Source organism: Quercus lobata, chromosome 12 (assembly GCF_001633185.2).
Source record: "Quercus lobata isolate SW786 chromosome 12, ValleyOak3.0 Primary Assembly, whole genome shotgun sequence".
NCBI lineage: Eukaryota > Viridiplantae > Streptophyta > Magnoliopsida > Fagales > Fagaceae > Quercus > Quercus lobata.
The window spans coordinates 39,968,697-39,974,838 of NC_044915.1; positions in this window are offsets into that span (position 1 = coordinate 39,968,697).

Sequence of the window (6,142 nt, forward strand, 5' to 3'; positions counted from 1 at the left end):
ACACTGGCATTTTTGTAAAAATTCAATTTTGTGGATCCCACTCACGGTAAGTTGTCTCGTTAAAAACTCTCTCTCTCTCTCTCTTTCTGCAATGTTGGGATTTGATAAAATTTGTTGAAATTTATGAGTTTTTTTGGTGGAGATCTAGGCCAGGTTTTGATTTTTTTTTTTTATTACAACTTGTGACGTGGAAATATAGATTGATTATTGGCTTGCTGATAGTAGTTTTAGTGGATTTTGGTTTTGGTTTGTTTTTGGAGTTGTGGTTGGATTTTGCTAGATTATGAAGATCTGAGTTGTGACTGGATTTGACCATATAAAGAACCAAACAGCACTCTAGGATTTCAACCCAAAGTTATTGAGTCAGCGACGATTCACCTCTAACCGGATCCAACTCGACCAAAATACCCTAAATACCATGGATGAACCCGGTCAAATTTTCAACAAAAATTAATTAATTATCAAATGTGATTGGTTATGGGAAAATTAACTGAAAACTAGCGAACAAAAATCCAATCTCGACTCCCAATCCAATATGATTTTTTTTTTTTTTTGAGAAACCCCAATCCAATATGATTGATTGTCAGTTATAATTTAAATATAGCTTTTTCAAGAATGACAGCTCAAAGAATAACGTGTTAATGTGATACGTATAACTGGCCACACCAAAAACAAGTGTCACTTCAATTTGCACAAACATCAAAATCTTAGGATCAGTGCTACTGGTAGCTACTAAGGATAAATATCTATCACACATATAGCTAGCTCGAGTCTTTTGAGTAAAAATTGTAAAATTTAAAGTTAATTTGCATTATACCTACTGTTCAAAGTTAATTGGAGAAGTGAGGAGAGAGACTGAATTTCGGCAATGGCGTTACCGAAATTCAGCCAAAAAAAAGCAGGAGAGAGAATACTGTTACCGAAATTCAACCAGAAGCAGGAGAGAGGAGAGAGAATAACAAAAAAGTAAGTAGGAGAGAGGAGAGAGAATAACCATTGCCGAAATTGTGGAGGAAAATTTTTTTTTTTTTTTCCCCACAATTTCGGTAATGCCATTGCCGAAATTGTTGGGGAAAAATTTTTTTTTTCCCCACAATTTCGGTAATGCCATTGATGAAAATGTGGGAAAAAAAAAAGAAAGAATTGGGGAAAAAAATTTTCCCTATTTGGATTATGGCAAATTTTCCCTATTTAGAAAGAATGGAATTGCCGAAATTGAGAAAATTTTAATCCAAATAGGGAAAAATTTTTTCCCCAATTCTTTCTTTTTTTTTTCCCACATTTTCATCAATGGCATTACCGAAATTGTGGGAAAAAAAAAAAATTTTCCCCAACAATTTCGGCAATGGCATTACCGAAATTGTGGGGAAAAAAAAAAAATTTCCTCCACAATTTCGGCAATGGTTATTCTCTCTCCTCTCTCCTACTTTTTTGTTATTCTCTCTCCTCTCTCCTGCTTCTGGTTGAATTTCGGTAACAGTATTCTCTCTCCTGCTTTTTTTGGTTGAATTTCGGCAACGCCATTGTCGAAATTCAGTCTCTCTCCTCACTTCCCCAATTAACTTTGAACAGTAGGTATAATGCAAATTAACTTTAAATTTTGCAATTTTTACCCAAAAGACTCTAGCTAGCTTCTATCGAAAATTATTATAAAGAGATGTCAAATCAAGCACAAGATTGCCTGATTGGTTGATTTCATTGTACATATATATATATATATTTTTTTTTGGGGTGTAAATTGTACACGTTTGATAGTTTAGCAAAAAATAAATATACGCAATGTTTAATAAAAATTCAGCCATAGGATTACAGAGATTACTTAAGCAAATGAAACAAAGACAAATTAACATGTGTAATTTGAGGACATCACGATAATGTCAGGAAAATTTTTAAGTATTTTTTTTGGGTATAATGAGATGGTATTTTCTTTTCTTATATTTACGATGAATCCTACTATAAATTTAATGAATAAATGTTACTATAAATACGAAAGAATTAAATACTATCTACAATATATAGGACATCCTAAAATTACTCAGGTTGTGATCATATTGGAATTCTAAGCTACATCTTGCTCATCCTGAAAAAGATAATGTGTTGCATAAGGAGCATTAAAATATATAATTTGGTGGGAATTAAAGATAAGAATCATTGCAGCATGTGAGTAATTATTGAGGAGAGGTACAGATCTAAAATTTGAAAATTTTAAAAAATTAATTTGAAGAGATAAGGTGTGTGTTTGGGTTGGGCTTATCCTACGTTGCGTTGCGTTTCTATTTTTTTTTTTTTTTTTTTTTTTCACGCGTTTTCATTTGGAGTATTGCGGTTACTGTTCAATGAACAGTAACCGTAATTGTTGACTTTCTGCAGTGAACAGTGCACATATGCACTGTTTACGAACCCACAAATTACACTTTTTATCAACTTTTTTATTAAAAATGGGTCCCACGGTACTATTCACACATTTAAAAATTATTTTGCTATAGTGTTTTCAGTTTTCAGTTTTAAGTTTTAGCAAAATAAGTTCTATCCAAACAGATCCAAGATGTCAATGGTCCCTATAATGTAAATCCGCAGATTTGCAACCACTCTTCCAAAATTAAAGTCGAGCAGGCCCACTTCCCACCATCCCCTGGCCCGTGGGCCCAGGCCAATTTTTCAAAAGTATTAGTTTTTTAATATTTATTGTTTAAAATACAAACGTTTTCAAATATTTGGGATTTATTCTTTTTTTTTTCTTTAATTATTATCATTTTTTTAGAATAATGAAAAATAAAAAATCACCTGGTTAGAAGGATCAAAGAGGACTACCTTGTTTCTCCCAAAAAAAAAAAAAAAAAGGAATGCATTGACCATCCTCCGATAGATCTAATAATTTATGATTACTAAAAAAATAAAGTATCAAAAAAAATTACCAAAGATTTCTATAAACGAGTTTTGTATTTTAAGTTTTTAACTATAAATTTTATTTTGGAAATACAAATTTTAAGTTATCTTTCGTGGATTTTATGAAAGCTGATGGGAACTAAATTCCAATACTCAAGCTCATGTTATCCTCAAGCCCAATGGACAAACCGAGGTGCTGATCAATCTTTAGGTAATTAGCAGGTGAGAATCATCGCAAATGGGATTTTGTCAACTCACAAGATGAGTTTGTCTAAAAATCTTTTAAGCATTGTTCCACTTAAAATATTCCATTTGAAATTAATTGTGGAAGGATTGTTCAAAAAATTTATGATCAAGTGTGACCATACTTGGAGAAGTGGGGCTTTGCTTAAGTGTGACAAAATCAAAAAAGACAAATTTATTATGATCAATTTTTAGCTAGTCGGGTACGTGTTGGACCATTATTCATGGACCTAAAATTCCGTACCCATAAGAGTATATTTTCTTCAAATACTGATGAGTTTATTAGGTATGGATCTACTTTTGTCTAGTTGCAAACGACTAGAAGGTTTGGGCAAAATAATACTATAAGTTCAACAGGGAATAGTGGTAAAATCGACCTTAGAAAAAGTAATTTCATTTTGAAAAAAAAAAAAAAAAAAAAACTCAATTACATAGTTAAATTTACTATCCAATAAATGGTTTCACTTTAAAAAAAAAAATGAAATAAGTTTACCTCCAAATCGATTAGGAAGAGGGAAACTCTCCCAACCCACTATATGACAATTAATAAAGATGTATACTTTAAGTCATATGGCATATTTAATAAGTCATGTGATGTGTATGGTTTTACAAATCGTTACAAAATATATTGGAGAAGATTCCCCAAAATTTGTTGAAAAAGTATTTGTGGGCCCGGCCCAGAAATAATGGGCTATTCCAAACTCAGGCCCGTCCGAGGAGCGTCCTATCCGAAGAGAAACCACGTATGAAGCATTACTCAAACCCATAAACGCCAGGGAAACATGTCCGAGGAGTAAATCCTCCTCGGACATTACGAAGCCCAGACGAGGAACTCTCCCCAGCCACTTCAGTTCATCCTCCCAACATATAAAATGAATAAAATCTAAAATATCCCATGGAGAGCTACCACCACATTAATTGCGCCCCAACCACCCACTTGGCCGCATTAATGAGGAAATGACCCCTAAACAGTACCGTCTTGGCCTCTGCAACTCACATGGGGAGAGATGAAGGCGTCTGATGGGACAGCCACTCAAGTAGGTGCTTAGATAGTCAACAAGTATAGGGTTGAGATAAGAGAAGGGAACTATATAATGTAGTGGAGTCCCTTAGAGAAGGGGACGAAAATTTCTGTATGAGGAACTAAAGAAACAAACTTATACGTGAGAGATCCATTATGGTGTTTTTATTTTTTTGTAACAATGCTTTCCATGTATCAGACCGAACAGACTCACTGAGACCAAGTTCTTTGACCCATCCTCTACAAATATTTATTGTGGGTTGCGCTTTGGGCCAGGGCCTGATCAAACGAATTTGGGCCAGGAAAATCGTGCAACTACAATTGGCGCAGTCTGTGGGAAGAACTAGAGCATCAGTTAGCACAACGGTCAAGTATGGCAAAACTAGGTCCGCACCAGGAGAATCCTCACGAGGCTGACTCCCAACAGACACAACCCGCCGAGTCCTAGAGGCAAAATAACCCCGTCAATCCAGGCCACAGGGGAAATCGCGAGGGAAGTGTGCATATTATCCGGACAAGCCAGAGTCACACTCAGATAGGTAGTCACGTGTCCCAGAAGCGAAATAGTCACCAGGCCAGTGCAGCGAAGAAGATGATCTGAAAAGGAAGCTACGACGAGCACGAGCGAGGCGATCTCCTTTCAGACTCAGACAAGTCCTCAATTGCGGGGAGGTGAGTTACTGAGGAGGTCAAGAACCCCCCCACGTGAAATCCCTTTAACTACGAAAAGGAACACGCCCGTGCGGAAGTAGAGACGCAATACTTAGTAAGTGGTTCGGGAAACGACGCCAATGAAGAAGGCGTTGGATCAGTTTTCAAGGTCCCCCCTTCACGCTATAGAATTGGAAGGGGCTGAGCTACACCTCGACGGTCATCCAACCAGACATTCCGCCAATTTATAGCGGTCTGAGCAACCGGTAAGAGCATGTGAGTCATTTACCAAATGATGGCGACTACTCGCAAAAGAGGCTCTGTCATGTGCAAAAATCTTCCGTCCCAGCTTTGGGAATCAATGGCGATGAGGTGGTTCAACGGCCTGAAGACAAATTCCGTAAGCTCTTACAAGCAGCTCACTCGAGATTTCTGCTCCCGCTTTATCACCAACACCAGAGTCCCCAGGCCCCTCGGTTCGCTATTGTCCTCATCCATGCACGAGGGAGAGACTCTGAAAGCATACTCCGATAGATACTGGGAAGTATATAATGACCTGGATGATAACCATGATGTTGTCGCTATCAGCACATTCAAAAGCGGCCTCCCCACCGACCATGGCTTAAGGAAATCCCTCACTGGTAAACCGGTTGCCAACGTTGATCAGTTGAGGGATAGGATAGACAAGTACAAAAGAGTGGAGGAAGATCAGCTGCAAGGGAGGGGGAAGGAGAAGGTTATCCACCCCAAAGCAAATGATTTCAGGTCGGAACGGCACAATCATGGTCAGCCGAGGAGAGATTTTGCGCGACAGGCTGGGCAGAGTAACCCGCAAACAGTGAATGCCATATTCAGAGAGCCCGTACAACAGGTACTGGAGAAAGTAAGAGATGAACCCTATTTCAGGTGGCCGGGAAAGATGGCTGGAGAACCTTCCAAACGCAACCAAAACCTGTACTGCCACTATCATCAAGACCATGGGCACACTATTGAGGATTGCAGGAATCTGTGGAATCATCTGGATCAGTTGGTCCGAGAGGAAAAGTTACGTCACCTGCTGCACCCGTCGAGTGGCTACACCGACCAAGCAGCACAAGAGCCGCGAAAGGACGTAACCTTAAGACCACCCACCGGGACAATACATGTCATCTTCGCTGCACCAGGAAGAACGGGACCACCCATCCCCAGGGTGTTAGCTGTTGATCGGCTCCCCTCAGGGAGCAGGCAGAGGGAACACAAAAGGTCAAAAAAGGGAAGCTCTTTGATACTGGGGTTCTCGGATGAGGATAAGAGAGGAACTATTCAACCCCACGATGATGCCTTGGTGGTCACTCTGAGGAT